An 18,214-nucleotide genomic window follows, 5' to 3' on the forward strand; every position below is an offset into this window, starting at 1 on the left:
TCGTCACATGAATCCCAAGGATGTAGAACATAGGAAGTCAGGATGTTGCTTGAAGTCTATGTAACTTTGCAATGAGGATCCCAAGATACCCGAAGCATCCTGGAGTCTCTGGGGGAGGAATGTACTAGAAGGGAGTTTGAAAACAACTAGAGAAGTAAAGAGGTAGTAATGAGAAACTTGATTTATGTCACTGTGCTGTGTTCTATGACCACAAGCTACCGGGGGAAGTGTTTTATCATACAGCTGTGTATAAATCAGAGACATGTAAGAGTAGAGAGTATCTTTTCCACCTATAAGTGAGGAATGTATATTACCTTGTACAAGAACCAGACACATTTTCTTATCAGGTCTTCACGGTCAATTTTACTTGAACAATGGTTTTCTGTGAAATTATTTTTATTGACTCTGCCTCAGGAAAGGATATATATTAGGCAGTCTTGCTGTGGTAACAAATAGTTCACAGGTCGCCACCGTCTTCAATAATGTTTATTTCTTCTTTTCATTTCATACGGGTGACTGCAGTTGGCCGTGGCTGCCATAGCTCTGCTTGGATCTTCTTGGCTTTGTATCAAGTACCTTTTTATTTTATTCTTGGACCTAGGCTGAAGGATTGGCATCCATTTGGGACAACTCATCCTCATTGATGAAGAAAAAGACAGGAAAGCTAGGGGAAATCTGCAATACTTCTGCACACAACCACATCTGCTCCCACTTCATTTGTTCAATAAAGCCACCTGGCCAAGCCACACACAGTGGCACGGGGAGATGTGTGCTGCTTACATACAGGCACTGAACCACAGAACAACAGGCAGGAGGCACGTCATCTTACAGTCTTATAATCGGGAACGATAATACAGTGTTGCTCATCTGTTGTCCTGTGGCCTCTTACTCACTTTTATGCAAATTGTAAGCGGATTCAGCTTCAGAGATTCAGAAGGGTTGGTGCATATGAGTCCCGACGGCGTCTTCAAGTTCTTGAATTTTTAGGCATAACAATTTCGAGTCTGCGCACTGCGAGATAATCAATAGTTTCCAGTGCGTCCTTCGTCATTCATACTTTGGTTTTCAACTCCGAGTTGGGGTTCAACTCAGAGCTAAGTCGGACTGAAGGAAATGATTTTTACTGTACGTAAGCGTTTTTCTCCATTATTTACTCCAAATTTTACTCCATTATTAAATATATGATGATAAAAATATCCATATTTTACTCAGCGTGGACTCCATACAGTTAAGGAATTAAATAACAACATTTTCCACAAGTAGTGACAGTAATTTACATGTGGCTCATATCCCAAAGGATGTTCTATTGCTGTTCAGTCTCCCCTAGTAATCAGTTCTCTGACACCCCGAGGGATTATGTCATTAAAGAGTTCCTGGCACGTTACCTAAAGGCTTTGAGGTGTTAATCCTGGTTTCCTGGTCAGATTCCAAGTAGGGTAATGACTTGCTGACTTCTTAAATTACTCTTGTAATTTTGGCCAATCAGGATGTTCTCCTTGCTTTCTGTCCTATGTGTTTTCACTAAGTGGTTTTCTTGTTAGAGACATGTGCCATCTTCCTTTGTAAATGAGGTGAGGATAATTCCAAAGCACTTCTAGAACCTTCCGAGCTATAATGGTGTGCTTTGTTATGACTCTGTCATGAATCTCGATGTGGTCTCTCTCCTAACGAAGACTTCAAATATAACCAAACGTAGGTGTCGACTTTTCTCCCTGTAACTTGCGTGGATGGTTTGTCCCTGGGTGAGCTCACCCCACAGAGAATACCCAGTGAGAAGACCCTCTCTGGGTCCTGCCTCCGAATGAGGAGAGAAGAGGTTCTGAGGAAACTTTTTGGCGACTTGTCTCCTGGATGGCCAGACAGGTGCACACAATCTCTCTTGGAAGGATTGGTTGAACTGGAGATTATGGAGAAGCAACTTTATTAACCAAGAGGTACTCATAAATATTTCTTATCTTTTCAATGTCTAAGGACATATGTTATTACTTATATGTTAAAATATATTTCACTAATATAGTCTATTTAGAAAAATGTATATTTATGTGCACATATTTTAACAGTACAAGTAACTTGAATGCTAATTTTCTTATGAATAGAATATGAAGTGATTTGTACAAAAATTTAAACAAGGGCACCTGGGTGGCTCAGTCAGTTGAGCGTCCGACTCTTGATTTAGGCTCAGGTCATGATCTCGTGGTTTGTGGGATCGAGCCCCGCATCAGGCTCTCTATTGATGGCATGGAGACTGTTTGGGATTTTTTCTCCCTCTCTCTGCCCCTCCTTCTCTCTTTCTCTCTTTTTCTTTCAAAATAAATAAGTACACATTAAAAAAATTAAACCAATAATTGCTAAATGGATGTTTAATGACTACGTATGTATTTGATTTCCTAGGAATCACACTACCTTCCGATAGTTTTGCCAATAAAATCCACTTTAATTAGAGTTGTCCTATTGATGCCTAATTAGAAAGATTTTTGCTTCCTGAATAGAATGAATTAAGTAATAATAATTTTACTTCCTTAATTTCTATTTTTAGCAGAGACACATACAGTGAATAATCAGGGTTATTGACTATCCGGAGCTCACTATTAGACTGTAACCTCTTTGAGGGCAGAGATAATAATGTCTTTTCTTACTTTTGTTCTTAGTGCTGAGCATAGTGGCTGATACACTATAGATGCTCACTAAACATTATGGAGGGAGGGAAGGGAAGAAGGGAGGAAAGAAGGGGAGGAAGAAAGGGATGACAAGGAAGGAAGGAAGAAAGGAAGGAAAGAGTGAGGAAAAAGGAAGAGTGAATGGGTTACTAGCCTGAGTGGATATGATTCTAGTCCCAAACAGAGCTTAGGTGTTTACTTATCCTTTTTTTTTTTTAAATTAGTGTTTATTTATTTTTGAGAGAGAGACAGAGTGCGAGTGGAGAAGGGGAAGAGAGAGAGAGAGAGAAACACAGAATCTGAAGCAGGCTCCAGGCTCTGAACTGTCATCCTAGAGCCCAGCACGGGGCTCGAACCCAGAAACTGCTGAGATCATGACCTGAGCCAAAGTTGGACGCTTAACCAACTGGTGCCCCTAGGTGTTCACTTATCCTTAAAGATGTGTGTGTGTGTGTGTGTGTGTGTTTAACTTGTAGATTGGCAGTGCACTTACTTATGCTTGTTAATTGTAATTACTGGTTTTATTCCTTTATTGCTACAGTCTGACAGAATATTGCCTTTGCTATTTGTTTCTATGAGAATGTCAGTAGATGGGTTTGTATGTCTCTAGAAAGCAGGTGAATGTTCATTCTGATGAATAACAGCAGATACTGTTACTTTTATGGACAGCAGATACTGTAACTTTTATTAATTAATTATTAATTATTATTAAGTTATTTTTAAATTTAAGTAATTTTAAATTAAATTATTACTAAATTCAATTATTATTAAATTATTAATTAATAACTCCCAAGAAAGGCTATAGATCAACCATTGAACACGTCATCATTTTCGTCAGGATCCTTCAACATTCAACTAACTTAGGATCAATGTTCCATAAAATAAGTTAACTAAGTTTCTTTGGCAATCAGTTTCTTCATTATCATTTCATTCATTATCTGTTTATTTTGAAGTAGATAATAAAGTTAAATGTGCTATAGCTACTGAGGTTTTGCTTTTTCTGGTTTTTAAAAGCTGAAAAGAACACCTTATGGGTTTTGGACTAAAATGATCGTGGCCATGTTCTAGGAAGGAGAACTTGAGTGGGTGAGAGGGGAAAGCTTGATTGCTCTTTTGTCTATACTTTGGAAGGGGCTCGACCTAGATCTTCAGGAGACTCGAGGCCCGGGTGCTGTTGGGCCACCTCCATTCTGGAAGAAGCTGCCTTTCGTTCAGGTGCATTTTCTTACCAGGTTTCTTGATGACAAGAAAACCAACAAATTACAGCCGGAGAGGAAGACACGCACATGAAATATCACCTTCGCTACAGAGCAGTTTCATACCAGTATGACCAGCAACAAGGGATCCATAGATCCATTTGCTGGTCAGGGGGCAAAACTCCAAATGCTCTGATCTGGAGTACATACTTGGAGCTTGTTTGAGAAAAATGGCTAACACGGATGAGAGCATGAGATAGCTTTTGGTCTAGATTCTCTAAACCCTTCTTCCCCAAACCGGATTATGAGGCTTTGGCAATAAAATGTAGCCCGCCATTTTCCAAATGTTTCATCAAGGAAGTCTGCGGGGAGGAAGTTTGGAAGAACCGCATCGTTTTGGTCCCTGTGGAATTGATTTTCGGGAATTCTGCTTCGGGGTTGTGTTCTAGGCACACACTAATGGAAGCTTATGAGAGAGACTGATGAACCTTATTGGTGTTTGTGGTACAAACGTTAGAAATGTAGTTCATTTTTTCTTACCTAGTGCCTTTTTTTAGGAGGACATGGTAAGGTGCATAGGAGGATTTTCTCCTTCTTTAGTGCCAGAAATAGTTACATTTTTTCTCAGACGCTGTTTGTTTTCATCTTCTGGCCTCTCATAACTACGTAACTGATTGTCTCCCCATGCGAAGTGGCCGATTAAAGTTTATAGTCAGAAAGATTCCTTCTGCTAGAAAAGTGTGTGTTCAGGCAAAGCCGAGGTGGTCAATGAATTTGAAAAGGTCAAGAAAACACAAGGCTGGAGGCTAATTTGGATTGTCCGATGGAGTTAAGTTCCACGGAAAGGAATGTGGAGAGGGAGACTAGGAAGCAGGTGAAGACTTTAATGGATAAATGGGGGGATTGAACAGTGATGGTGATATGGAAGGCTAAAAGGTGGTGCAGTTGAATGAAATGAGTTCCAAATAAACGGTTTTTATCTGAGGGTCCAGGGATAACGTTCTGAATCAGGTAACGGTGATTAGAGGTGGTACTTCACTTCCCTATGAACACTGCAGATGGGAACCCCCCGCTGCCATAAACCAATGAATGTACTCTGATTCATCTTTCATATTCAACTAGTTAATCACCATGTGTTCACTACCTTCAGCTACAGAGCTCTGATTCATCTGGTGATGAATCCTGCCTCCCTGCCTTTGTCTGTCACCCATTCTAAGGGATCCACATTGAAAGTATCTCCAATCCCCTTCTTCTCTGGCATTAGCACCTCTGCCTCGATCCGTCCTTCAGTGGGTAAATAAATAAAATCAATCCTCCGGTGGATTTATTGCAACAGCTGCAAGAGCCTCCAAACTAATCTCCCTCCTCTTGTTTTCCCATAATTTCACCAACTGCACATTCATCCCAGTGATCCTCCTAAAGCATGCTTTGCTTCACCGGTACCCCACACACTCCCTCTGCTGCACCGAAGAAAAGGGGTCAACTTCTGAGTGGGGCACAGAAGGCCTTTGCCATCTGGTCCAGGCCAACTTCCCCGGCACCTCACTCTGCTCTCCCGTCGCTCCCTCACAAACCTCCACCCTCGTCCCGCTGAATCTCCTCCATCCTGGGCCCTCCCGAACAGGTCCTGCCTTCTCATCCATTAACGGGAAGGCAGAGTCTGTCTTCTCTTGTGAGGCTTTTCCAACCCCCCACTCTCACCTCAGCCCAGATGAGTCATCTCCACCATGGTACTGTCTCATCATTCCATTCATGCTGTGACTTTAGCTCTTGCTGCCTCGTTCCCATGACTATCCTTTTCACTGATGTAAACCCTCTAAGGATAGGGAGTGAATGTGATTCATCTGTTTCTTTCCAGGCCTGTTATCTTGGATATAGTTGTTTTTGGCCAAAACACACACAAATGCTTGGGAAGGAAGCATGTCCTTAGCAGATCAAGGTGCATACATTTGGAGAAAGAACCAATGATGTAGGTAGAACCTCTAGGATTTGTTCTTTAACTCGCTCTAAGAACTCAGCTGCTCGTATGGTGGACACCACTTGTATACATTGCCCCCCAAGATCACACAGAGGCTTTTTACAGGACAATGAAAGACATTTTACTGTTTACCTTCAGTAAACACAACTACCCGAGCCCCAGTATCTGGCCTCCTCTCTGACTATCGTATTAGGCCTTCCAGCTGGGTAGGTGGCTTCCCAGCTAACAAATGCATTTTTCTAGTCTCCCTTACGTCTTGGTCTGCCCACTGGCTCTAGATTCCAGCCGATGGGAACAGACGCAATGTGGGCAAATTCCAAATAAAAGGAGCACGTTTTCTCTTCCTCAGTTTCCTCTTTTCATGGGCCGCAAAGGTGGGTGGTGGAGCAGCCACCTTTGGTCACTTTGCTGAAGCCAAACGTATTGGGAACACACAGAGCACTGGGGGTCTGGGTTTCTATACTACCTATTGCAATAATCCAAAGAAGAGGTGGCCGATAAAGACTTGAATGACGGTAGGAGTGATGATGCTAAGGATCCAGATTCTTTCTGTCTTCTTACTAACAGCTGTGGTGCTGTTAGCTGTGGACAGCTCACTTGTGGGTTTTCACCACCTAGCTGAAGTCATTCTGATTCGGCTGACTTTGTTATAGCAACCTCACTAGTGTGTACTTAATTGCTACCGGTGAGCTCATGTATTATTAAGCTTCATCAGTAGGCATTTTCAACAAGTGTATGTTTTTTTGTGTGTGTGAGAAAATGTCCACTAACCTTAGTGGTATGAAGAAAAAGACTTTATATAGTCTAAAACAATCAACCCTTTTCTCCCATGGTTTACTTTCCCTTCAAGATGTTGGTGCCACTCTTCTGGTCTATCTTTTATCACGTTGGTCCAAGCATGTGGACAGTCCTTCCCTCTTCATTTCCTGCTATGGAAATCAGATCAGCAAGATTTTGCTAAACTTCCAGGATAATAGAAAGGAATAACTTATACAACGAATAATGTATAACTTGCTGCTGGATGGGGTTCTTCTCAAACTCTCAGGCATCAACCTACCTCATAGGGTCCCCTGCATTCAGTCTCATGGTAGAGCTCCAAGTCTACCATTTGTGGCAGAGGCCCACTCACCCCTCCCACCTTCCCACCCGGGACCACCTGAGAACACATCTAGACTATGAGGCTCCAGAGAGAGGCTGAGATTATCTTCCGGTCTAAGATAAAGATGAAGACTCACTTCTGGTCTCAGCATCTTCTCTTTCCAAGAGGTTCAGCACAGAGATGGCCAACTCTGGAGATGGTTAACTCGAGAGAGTTAACTCTAGTTATTCGTAGAGAAACAACTCTATTCCCAGGCCCAGGGACAAAAACCATGCCATGGGACAGTAATAGAGAACGGAATCATGCCTTCACGGCTATTGGATTTAATCTTTCCAATTTAACAGATGAGTAAATGAGGATCAGAGAATTTAAACCACATATCCTAAATCACATGGCTTTTAAGTTTCAGAACCGGGATTTGAACCTAGTGCTTATTTGAGGGTTTTCCATATGCCGACCCAATGACCTGAAGCAAACTGTCTGTACAGATGGTTCAGGGAGCTTGTTAAAATAGAGAGAAGTTGGGGCTCCTGGGTGGCTCAGTCAGTTGGGCATCCGACTTTGACTTAGGTCATGGTCTCATGGTTCGTGGGTTCGAGCCCCGCGTCGGGCTCTGTGCTGACAGCTCAGAGCCTGGAGCCTGCTTCAGATCCTGTGTCTCTTTCTCTCTCTACCCCTCCCCTGCTCATGCTCTGTCTCTCTCAGTCTCTCAAAAATAAATAAACGTTAAAAAACATTAAGAAGAAAATTAAAAAAAAAATACCTGATCCCACATTGGGAGGTATCTTTTAAGTAATTTTGGGGTGAGTCTTAAGTCTTTGAATTGTATTTTTAATAAACTACCCAAGCGATTCCAATATACTGCAATATTTGGGAACTATTATTTTATGCCATACAGGCATATTGGTCTCAGACTTTTTTCTAGCATTTTCTCACTTACTCTCTTACCCACCCCCCCCACAAAATGAATGATTCAAAATGAGAGCAATATGTCTCAAAACAAAATGAAACTCAATACCCTTTGAGGCAATGCTTTGGAAATTAATTATACGAATGCATCACCACTTTAGCTAGACTCTCCACCAAAGTTTGAAGGTTGTCTTTCTATCCATCCATTACTGCTTATTGCATGATGCTTTGTGACTAGGTTGTTATGCCCAGAATTCGTGATCCCCAAAGACCACCAGGGAGCTGAGTCCGATGCAAAAGCAAAGAGCCTTTATTCAAGCTAGCTCGAGCTCAATCCCCTACCTGCCCCGAAGCAGCAGTGAGATACCAGAGAGAGAGAGAGAGAGAGAGAGAGAGAGAGAGCGGGTTTCAAAAGCACAAAGGTTTTATAGGGATTGTGGCCTTAGCCGATTGGCTGGGGAAGGGTCATGGCCTCAGCCGATTGGCTGGGGAAGGGTCGTGGCCTCAACCGATTGGCTTGCTAGCTGATTGGCTGAGGAAAGGTCAGAGTCCGTCACGCAGGTTGCCGGGCCTGGTTTGAAAGGTTTAAAGTAGAGTGATTACAAAGAGGAAAGCCCATCCCTCTCCTGTCCTTGAGCTCCTGCTCTCAGAGTGTCAGTGGTCTTGGGCCTGCTCCCCCAAATCAGAAGAGTCTGGCCCTCAGGTCACCCAGCCTCTTTCTCAGGGGTGCAGAGGGAGTAACTGCTGGATTGTAGGGTTCTCTTTCCATCTTTCCACCTTCATCTGAGCTCTCCTTTCCCCAGTGACTCATCCCAGCCCACCCCCAGGTGAAACAAGGAAACTCAAGGCTTTCCTCCACCTGTTCTGCATCCTCAGGATGGCTCCCTGACCACAGATCTATGCCTAGGCCCCAACTCATGTTGAACAGGTGAGCGGGAAGTTACTCAAGGGGAGGAGGCGTGGTCTGAGGTTTGAGCAGGAACTTCTTTCTGCGGCCATGTCGGGGACATAGTCACTCAAGATGGAGGATACAGAACAAGATGGAGTCAGCCGGCCGAGGTCTGCTCTTTCAAGGTCTTCTAGGGAATAGAAGAATAATCCTACACTCAGATTGCTTGAGGTATCTACGAGGGAGACCAAATTAGTGCATTAAACAATTTGAGAGTGGTAAAAAGTAAGTAGATAATAAATTCTGAGTTATAGCAACAGGTATGAGGTAGAATAGAAACAGTCAGAAGTGAAAAATTCCAGGAAACAGAGGTAGGGGAGGTTTCATAATAGAGATAATGGTAGAACTAAGTCTTGAGGAACGAGTTAGGTTTGGAAAGTCAGTTGTAGAACGGAAAATCCACGTGGTGGGAATAGAGTAAGTCAAGGCACATCCTGTCATAAAGCAGCCTGAGGTGCTAAAGATGCTGTTATATGTAATAGATACTCATTTCCTGAGCCATTACAAATATCAATTGGAATATAAACAGAAACTCTTAGAATCGCACATTATCAGTCTAAAAGTGTGTACGTGAGGGAGGCCTGAATTGGAGGCTCAGGCCAGGTTTGCCTAGGAATGTGGTGAGAAGCGTTGTCACAGGATGACAGGAAGGAAGGGTGGCTCATACTTTAAGACTTGGGGGGAAGAGGGTGTCAGTTGCCAGAACCCATGTCTGCAGAGAGAGGGTGAGATGGGCCGGTCGAGGGAAGGTCTCTGTTAGGTCACCATGGTGCACGGAGGACATGACCCAGGAGGGCTCTGACGACTTTCCTAAACTCTGGGCCCAATGCTATGTTCTCTACCCCGTAGGTCAGGTTAGTTTTGGAAGTGAAACATTTATTTTATTCTCCCTTGAAAACAAACTTTACATCATTGATCTGCCGCTAAAAAATGTTTGTGCTAAATTCCTGCTTCTAAGCCAGTGCCTGTGACTCAGATGGTGTGCATTTCAAAATTCTCTCAACATAATTTCACATAAAAAAGAAACATCTTACATTGGGCCAACTCTGGTAAAACCAACTGCCTTGTATCACTAGTCCGTAGCTGGATTGATTCATGGTGTGCATCTTCAAAGACCTGGATAATCATCTTTGTTTGCAAATTCCTTATTAACGTGGAGATAAATGTTATCATAAATTGAACTTTTATATTAGGAGCTGAATTTTTTGGTCTTTAGACTCCATTTCCAGAATATTCGATAGCATGACTGTAAGGGCTGTATGGCACTTTCCCAATTGGACACAGTTCGAGATTTTTTTTTTTTTTTGTCTCCTTTTCCTTTAAGCAAGATGATAAACACTTAATAAGAAGATGGAACTTATGGAAGGTAGCCAGAAGAGAATAGCATTCTACCAATGGAATGCCACTTCAGATGCTGTGCTGGAAAGAAATCCTCCTCTCGAGCTCCCTTTGCCTTTTGATGATGGCTTTAAAAACTGTGAAAACAGAGAAAGCCAAGTGTGTGGTCTTTGGCAATTTCGTAATAGTCTGTGCAGGAGACAGAGGGGGTGGTTTGCTGGAAAAAATGATTAGCTTTTTCTTTACGATGACAGAAAACAGTTGCAATTCAAAAATGCCAAAGGTTCTGCAGCCCGCCCTTTTGGCAAATTGTTAGGTAATCACTCCTTCCAGGTGGTGCTTTCAATAAAGACCTTGGAAAGTCACGCCCCCAGAGATGTCCTCGGGGCAAAGCCATTGTCAGCTGGGAGAGACTTGTGGAGTCTGTAAGAGTGGGGTGGGAGGAAACACCGGGATTGGAATTTTCGTCAGGGGCATTTGCTCCTGATTTCCCAGCCTTTGGATGCCTTTTTGACTAATGGGCACAGAGCCTGGCCCTGAGTTTCTCAAGTGTAGCCAGAGAAACCGTCTCCACATTCCATTATTATTATTGTTGTTGTTTACTTTAAGTTTTCCCAGGAAGCATAAGGCTCTCTCTAATTGAGATATATTTCCATATACATGCGATCTACTGTAACAAAACAGGTTTGAGTCAACCAATTACCTTGCTGATAGTTTACCCACCGATCCTTTCTACCTAAAAATAAGTTTCGCCAAGACCGGTTCTTAAGTCATTTTGGTAGTTATTTAATTAAGCCAACCTGGAACTGGAGCCCCGACTTAGCTCTGTCCCTCACGGACACGCATGATCTCAGGCTCTTCCTGTGCTTCTGTCTTTGTAACACAGAGTGGAAATGCAGCAGACACCTCGTAAGGTGTGGCACTTGTGCCTGTTTTGATGGAAAAGCTGTATCTGTTGAGTCATTTCAACGTTCCTTTTCGAGCACAGTGCTAGCTAGGCCTAGGACACACAAAGGGATAAAAGGCCATCCACATCCTTGACAGCTCAGGGTCCGGTGAAGGGTGGACGTTGGAATATGATGTTAGTAGGACGGCAAACATTAAGCCAGAGCTATGTACATGGTGCTCTGGGTAGTTGTGGCATTCGGAGTGATAGGTTTTGTCTACATTAGACCATTCCGATGGTCAACCAACAGGTGTTGAACCCTGCTTGCGTGCGTGGTCATGTAGGTACCGAACAATATGCGGGTAGATGAAGCAGCCGTGATTACTCTGCCCCGTGTGCTCACGACGTGGGCACCACCTGGCTCAATCTTCTCGGCCTCGTGGTGGACAAGACCTTTCTCTGTTGCAGAATTCACAACAGCTCTGTTTCCGTTGTTCCCCGAAAGTAGAACATTGGACATTCCCAAAATGGACAAATTTTGCCAAAAATTGGACATCCCATCCCTATCCGGAGACTCCTCAGGTTTGAAAGGGCTCCTGAAAGCGAACTTTGTTGAAGCTTACTTTTGGGTGCCTATTCCTCAAAATACTCATTTTCTGCCCCTTCGAGATTCTGATCAGATTATTTGGGCAAAGTCCTCAGTAGCCCTAGACAATGTGCAACAAGTTAAAGCCGTTTGTTCCTCAGCCTCTCTAGGACTTACCATTCCACGAGTTGCAGTGTCGGGTTCTCTGGCAATGACAAATTCTCTTGCTATGAATGATAAGAAGGAAGAACTGACCAGAAAAACCATATCCACGTAGCTTGCTTAGACAAAGAGAGGGCAGCTAATTCAGAGAAGGTAGTCCTCGCGACAGCCCTCACTGTTACCCAGGGCCATTGAGAACTTCGTGTCGGAGTACAAGCGAGGTCCTATGTTAGGGCGAGCCTTCAGAAAAATGGGTGTGACGGGAATACGAAGTTGGGACCCGGGCCGTGCAAAAAACTAGTGGATGTGTCCCTTGCCTCTCTCACGTGGAAAGTTGAATGAGGGAGTGGGATGTGACTGCCCAGCAGTGGCGGTGTAGGGAGGGTGGTGCTGGTGGGCATGTGGACTATGGCATCGTTAGACAGCAAGGTGCCACATGACATGAAACTCTGGAAGAAAGGCTCACCGTCTTCGAGAACTATTATTTCACTTTGCCAGAAGATTCTCCTTTCAGTTAGAGTGCTTATAGACTTCTTCCTCACCAAAGCCCTTTTTGATCCCAGCCACAGGATGGTATTTTTTGGTCTTTGGCGCTTTGAGTTTTTCTTTCCATGCCTGCCTTTCTCTATCTAGTGGCAGGGTGATGGACAGATGGCAGGAAGGACAGTGTCAGCTTCCTTCACAGGTCTCCTGTGGTCCCCCGATAAAGTACTTATGAGAGGTGAGCCATAAATGCTTGTTGAGTTGAGCCATTGCCCGTCCCTGGGTGTTCAGGATCCAGGCCAGACAGAGGGATTCAAAGACTGGGAGACATCACAGCACCTTCCCCTTCCACAATCTTTTCATCAAATAAAAGCCCGTTGAAAATGAACAGTAAAGGCAACTGTTGAAGTGAAAAGTAATAACAAGGGGCTAAAATGTGCTCTACAGGGCATGTTTGGAACAAAGAAGGGGGTGTCCCCTCTTCATGCTCCGGTGAAAGTGCTGGTTTTAGGTTGACGGTTACGTGCATGCATAGTGTTGACCGCTATGCGCAGGCACAGTGGGACTTTCTTTTTTTTTATTTTTAAATCATCAGCTTCTTTTAAACAACCCTCTTCACTGCTTTTCCCTCTTGGCATCACTGCACCTACACCAACACCATAACGCTCTGGAGACCACTCTTGTGAGGCCACCGAGAGCCAAACACCCAACACAAACAGGAGGCACTCTTCCTGGTGAAGAGACAGAGCGAAGAGCAGGGACATCGGTGGCTGTCACCAGCACGCGAAGCACAAACAGAGCCTGACCTTCCAGAGGTTCGCTGCACACACCGCATCCCTGATTCCGTCTGCTGGGGTTGGACGTGATGCTGGCTCGACATTTGTCTTCACGTCTCTTCTTGACTCTTACGCCTGTCTTGTCCCTGGGCTGTTTTTGTAACCAAATGACTATGTGGATACGATGAATCCTTTCAATAAATTTACTCAATTCATTTAGTATGCCACCAGCAGTCTTTCGACAGACACCTGCTTGTGTGGCCAGTGGCGGAGCTTTCTGGCAATGGTATCTGAGATTAGAGTCAAGTTTATGCAAAATCCCGATGCATCGACCTTGTGCTTTTCTCTTCCTCGCGGCGGCTCACACTCACGTTCTGGAAGAGCCTGATGGGCTTCCCTGCCTCCCACCAATTTTTGCTTTCAGAAAAATCTCAGTCAGGTGCTTTTGAAATGACACGTTGCTTTCTTTTGAAATTACATGAAATTACGTATTTGCTAAAACCATTAACAAAACATTCAGTTGATGGGAAAACAAATCTAAAATGGTGTCTTTGACCGTTACGTTGGCAGGGCAGAGGTGATTTAAGGCAGAGTAGACGTGGGGGTAAGAAATATTTCTGCCCCCTCCAATTCATTTTCTGAAATCCATTGAACAATTGATCCTTACTCCGCATTTGTGCAAGCGTTGACCTATCCAGGGCTCTCAAATGTTATGGTTTCTTCCATGAGCAAATGTTTAGTGTGTCAGGGGATTGAAGAAAGAGCTGATGATATAAACCCTGACACAGAATGTAGTATTTTGGATGTAGTATACTAGAGTTTGTAGCCAAATTAGTGCATTCTCCGAAGCCGTGCTTGTTGCCTGTGGAACCACCGACCACCTTACTGCTCTTGATAAAAGGTTTTATTCTTGTGGTAATTTTTACCGTCACTCTACCCAGGATGGACAATTCCATCCAGTGGCGTTGTTTTATAAAATCATTCTATAAAACAGTTCTGCATACATTATTATGCCCAGTACTTTCTTTCCGATTTCTAAGACTTAGATTGTTATTGACTCCTTTCGATTTGATGTTGAATTACATTCTATTCTCCTGTTTTAATGGGGGGAGAGGGGTAAAGTCATGATCATTAAAAATAAAAAAAAATGGGGCACCTGGGTGGCTCAGTCGGTTAAGTGCGCGACTTCGGCTCAGGTCATGATCTCACGGCTTGTGAGTTCGAGCCCCGCATTGGGCTCTGTGCTCACAGCTCAGAGCCTGGAACCTCTTCAGATTCTGTGTCTTTCTTTCTCTCTCTCTCTCTCTCTCTCTGCCCCTCCCCCACTCACACACATAAAAAAATGTATATTTTTTAAATATACATTAAAAAAATTTTAAAAAAATTGAGCGACCAGCCCTCTATAAAGTGCAGTCTAACCTGCAATGAAAATAATTTTAAACGAATGCAAATGGACGGAATTTAATTTGACCTTTTCTAACCCCAGGTGGTACAATGGCCTCTGGATCTCAGTTTTAGGGGACCTCCTGCTTGACCTTGCTGTCTGCACCCATGAGTTGGGGTGGTGGCCTCTGGTTCTGCAGTGACCCATTTCAGCACACCGCTGGAAGGTGCTAGAAATGGAAACGCATTTAATCTAAGTTCCTGGGGTAAACTCAGATCATGGATCCCTTTTCCTCCATGGGTCAGCTGAACTTTGTGGTTTTCAGGGCACCTTTAATTGTAGTGCAATTCTTTCTTTCACCCGGGCAGTAGAAACTCCAGACGCCCATATACAGCTTCTTATATCAAATCCTTAGTTTTGAATTCTAGAGACATCTCCTTACATCAAAGTATGGCACAGCGTGGGCCACAGACCCAGAGCACTCAGACCCTACAGGGATTTCGTAGGAAGAGTATATGAAGGAGTGTAACGCCTGGGGGGAGAGTGTTGGAAACATTCGTGAGAAGCACCCACATCAGCTGCCTCTTCCAGGTGGCTCCCTGCTCAGGCCCAGTCTCCTTCCCCATTCTGGTAGCTCTTTGAGGCTGGGTCCCACCTAATCCCAACTGTCTCTGGACTCTGGCTTCTCCGTGGCCCTTTATGCTCCAAATGAATGCTAACTGCTGCTGTGGGCACAGGTGGCTTAGAAAGGACGTTCAGAAACTAGGAAGAGAGCAACCTGAATTCAGCCACTGGGTCCGTTTAAAATGCATCTGCAAATGCAAGAGGTATTTGTCCAATTTTGTTTATTTATTTGTTTATTTATTTGTTTATTTATTTTTGAAATATGGAACGCTTCACAACTTCGCGTGTCATCCTTGTGCAGGGGCCACGTTCATCTTCTCTATATTGTTCCCATTTTAGTGTATGTGCTGCCGAAGTGAGCACTTGCCCAATTTAGTTTCAAATGTAGCAAAAAAAAAAATGCTTTTTAGGCTGTGAGTTTAAAGGACTACAACCACTTTTTCTTTCTGCGTGGACTAAGGGAATATGGGAAGGGAGCTCTGGAGGCGGTGTGGGACCATGCAAAGATTACAGACACTGGGGCTTAACATTGGTGGGTCAGGTGTGGTCTATACGTGTTAGTTTTCATGCTCATTCTCCTATCACAGAGGAGACCAGCTCTATTTCCTCGGTTATAAAGTGATTATGCTTTTGGGGGAGTAACATTAAGCATCCCTCTTTTCCACATTGGAATTTTGAATGCAAATTACACCTTTGCAGTTCTGACAACTCTACCTCTAAATTTGGGCGTGTCCCCTAATACATCCGTGCTTTGTGAAGGAAACTCTAAAGCAGCAGTTTTCAAGGTGAGAACCAAAGAATGACATCTAACATCAGAACCCAACACCCATGCTTATGTGACGCAAAGTAAGACTTCTTGATTTGACTCAAAGACTGTACCTCACATCATAACCCAATGCCCATGTGTACGTGAAACTTACAAAGTATCGTTGTATTTTCGATTTCATTCTAATGCACTGAAGAAATGTCGCCTATGAGGCACTAATTTGATTTCACAGCCTACAAGATATCATGATACATAAGTTGGACCCTTTCTTTTTCTGACTATATACTATGTATTGACAGTTTGGGTTGAAATTCTTGGTTGAACCAATTATCCCTAGAGACTGTGTGGGGGCATGAGTAGCAGAGACTAATGAACACAGCCTGTTCTGGCTATCCTTGCTTTGAGTTCAACCACAATTACGTACTTTGACATGTAGTAAGAGCCCTGCTGTGAAGTCAAGGCTCTGTAGCCCCCTTTTTACTCAAGGGAGTATCTCTGTGCAAACTCTGATGATGGACAGGAGGTGGTGGCTTTCCAGGGGAGCCCACGAGTGCCACGTGGCTCTATGAGACAGTTTTCTTGGCTGTGTTACTTCTCCAAATGAGAAATACTCTCTGTCTGCAGAAGTCAGTTGCGACCATTTGCATAGTCATGTTCATGGGCGTAGAGCCACTGCTGCCCCTGGGTCTGTCCATGCCCTGAGGTGAAGCGTCAGAAAGTCTCAGGTCTATGTGCTGCTCCTGCCTCCAGGTGAAAACCTGAATTTGGGGCCATTTGTTTGCAGTTTCCTTGCTATCTGCCCTTTCCTCTGCACTTTAGCCAGCTAGAATTGACCTCTGGAAAGAATGGACCCTTGGCCTTTGCTCTGATCACCAAAACTCGACCTCAGAGAACATCATACTGCTTTACGTGACCCTGTCATTGAACTCTTGGAAACATGCCAACATTAGTTTCTTAAGCCTTCTATTTATTTATTTTTTTCTCTTGCCTTGGGATAAAACATTTTACCCCGACGATAGCACGTCGCACTGCACGGGGACCACAGGCCAATCTCCTCTGCATTCTCCAAGAATTGTTGCCGTGAAGAATGTTCCTGCCAGCTTGGATGCAAACAGGCCCGTGGATGCTTTGGAGTTTGCAGGTGAGTTTCCTAGAGCATCACTTGACCCGTCTTCACAACACGCAGCCCCTCTCACACCGTGACCGCCACTGGCCTGTGTGCATGCATTTCACTGTGTCAGCCAAGTATAGACGGTCGTTCAGGTCAACGCAGTGTTCTTCGAGTAAGTCTTCAGAAGCCTGCGTGAATTTCGAACTAACATGGCAGGATCTTTTCTGCTGAAAATGCTTGACGATCTCTCCCCTGAAGCCCCATTGGGCTTCATCGGGCTTGACGGCGACTAAGATGCCCTCACCGCTAGCCATGGTCTCTTCCCGCTCCAGCCGCTGTGGCTCCAACTCCAGCTGTTGTCGTCTACCCTAGAAATGTGCTTGGACCCCCCCACGGTTCCCGGCACCCGCCGGCCAGCCTTACTGGTCATCTCGGCTCACAGCTCCCAAAGGATGAGCAGTGACATGGGCACCAACACAGGGAGGTTGTACGGCTAATGCGTATTTATCCTGTCATCTCTGCTAGGAAAATAAGCACGAACAATCAGTGATACTGCCGTGAGCTTATCTTAGGACTTCTGTGCCAGCTCTTTTGCAAGATCCACTTAAAAAAGTGTTTTCTAACAATCAAGGGTATTTTTCTGTATTTCTGATGAAGTGTGAGGTTATCTGAGAGCTGTCAACAAAGTCAAAACAGCAGGCAAAACATGTTCTCAGGGACCAGGTTTTGATTCTTGTATACAATCATGCACAAAAACGTGTATAGTTTTGATCATAGGGGATAGGCAGGAGGCAGTGGAAAAATAAAAGGGGAAATTGTTGGGTTAACTCCCATGCTTATTAGAACATGGACCATCATCCAAAAACATACACGAATTAAAGAGAAAAAAGAACAAAGACCATCGTCATCATCATCCAGTAACTTGTGTCGATCATCCCTCTATTATACAAATTTGGCCCAATCTAAGATGAAAGAAATGATTTTGAAAGCCTCTGTTGCCAAAAGTTTACAATAAATGAAACTCCCAAGTTCACTTCGGTTCATTGTAAGTTTTCAAGCCACCTGACATTATCACCAGTTTTCTTTTCTCTTTCTTTCTCTTTCTTTCTTTCTTTCTTTCTTTCTTTCTTTCTTTCTTTCTTTCTTTCTTTCTTCTTTCTTTCTTTCTTTCTTTCTTTCTTTTTTTTTCTTTCTTTCTTTCTTCCTTTCTTTCTTTCTTCCTTCCTTCCTTGATAAATGCCAAAACGAACACACAAAATTGTTTTTATTGTTTTATTTTCAATGCTTTATATGTTAGCTTTACATCAAAC

The 18,214-nt window shown here is 43.8% G+C and overlaps 1 long non-coding RNA gene and 1 other non-coding gene across 3 annotated transcripts in view; one reads left to right on the top strand and one right to left on the bottom strand.

The window, feature by feature from the left end:
- Nucleotides 1–17,897, top strand: part of LOC122214580 — a 48,855-nt gene extending 30,958 nt beyond the window's left edge. For both annotated transcript variants that reach the window (XR_006200028.1, XR_006200072.1), the window contains one exon: nt 16,813–17,897. This is a non-coding gene — a long non-coding RNA (uncharacterized LOC122214580). The remainder of the gene's footprint in view (nt 1–16,812) is intronic.
- On the bottom strand, nt 15,284–15,390 carry LOC122202487. Its single transcript, XR_006194692.1, has one exon. It is a non-coding gene; the product is annotated as a U6 spliceosomal RNA (small nuclear RNA).
- Nucleotides 17,898–18,214: the final 317 nt, after the last annotated feature.

This window comes from Panthera leo, chromosome A1, assembly GCF_018350215.1.
Source record: "Panthera leo isolate Ple1 chromosome A1, P.leo_Ple1_pat1.1, whole genome shotgun sequence".
In the NCBI taxonomy this organism is placed as follows: domain Eukaryota; kingdom Metazoa; phylum Chordata; class Mammalia; order Carnivora; family Felidae; genus Panthera; species Panthera leo.